Here is a 1,223-nt window from a genome sequence, read left to right on the forward strand (position 1 = left end):
TGACGCAGTCGCAGGAGATCCTGCAGTGCCCCCTGTTGATTTGGAAGACGCAGGACATCATTTGTGTTTATTTAGCTTAATGATATATATTTTTTAAACAATTTCCCGATATTTAATATAATTTATTTTATATCTTCATAACTTATTTTGTGCATTTTATGTCTCCTTCTTTTGTTGTCGTTGTCCAATAACAGCAAGCTAAAACATTTTCTTGCTCACTGATTCTCCAGTGGTGTGCCGTCAGGCCTAACATAACCAGAAATCTTGATCGTGATTAAAGATAAAAGTATTTTTTGATTTACTTCCCTAAATATCTAAAATTATCCATATTCTCTTCATGTCATATTACGCTCCATCCAGTGCTGTTGTTTTTAGTTTAGAGTTGTTATCCAATCAGAATTCAGCTAGCGTATGTTGCCATGCTGTACCAAATCTGCCTAGAGCCTTCAGAATCAACAATGCGGTCGTCTATGCCAGTGTTTTTCAACCTCTTTTGAGCCAAGGCACATTTTTTGCATTGAAAATATCCGGAGGCACACCACCGGCAGACATCATTAAAAAAACGAAACTCAGTTGACAGTAAAAAGTCGTTGTCGCAATTGTTGGATATGACTTTAAAGCATAACCAACTACGTATCAATATAGCTCTTGTCTCAAAGTAGGTGTACTGTCACCACCTGTCACATCACGCCATTTTTTGCTGTTTTCCTGTGTGTAGTGTTTTGGTTCTTGTCTTGCACTCCTGTTTTGGTGGCTTTTTCTCTTTTTTTGGTATTTTCCTGTAGCAGTTTCATGTCTTCCTTTGAGCGATATTTCCCGCATCTACTTTGTTTTAGCAATCAAGAATATTTCAGTTGTTTTTATCCTTCTTTTTGGGGACATTGTTTACTGTCATGTCATTTTCGGATGTACATTGTGGACGCCGTCTTTGCTCCACAGTAAGTCTTTGCTGTCATCCAGCATTCTGTTTTTGTTTAACCAGTTCAGTTTTAGTTCTGCATAGCCTTCCCTAAGCTTCAATGCCTTTTCTTAGGGGCACTCACCTTTTGTTTATTTTTGGTTTAAGCATTAGATACCTTTTTACCTGCACACTGCCTCCCGCTGTTTCCAACATCTACAAAGCAATTAGCTACCGGCTGCCCCCTACTGATATGGAAGAGTATTACACGGTTACTCTGCCGAGCTCTAGACAGCACCGACACTCAACAACAACACATCATTTG

Source organism: Entelurus aequoreus, linkage group LG16 (genome assembly GCF_033978785.1).
Source record: "Entelurus aequoreus isolate RoL-2023_Sb linkage group LG16, RoL_Eaeq_v1.1, whole genome shotgun sequence".
NCBI lineage: Eukaryota > Metazoa > Chordata > Actinopteri > Syngnathiformes > Syngnathidae > Entelurus > Entelurus aequoreus.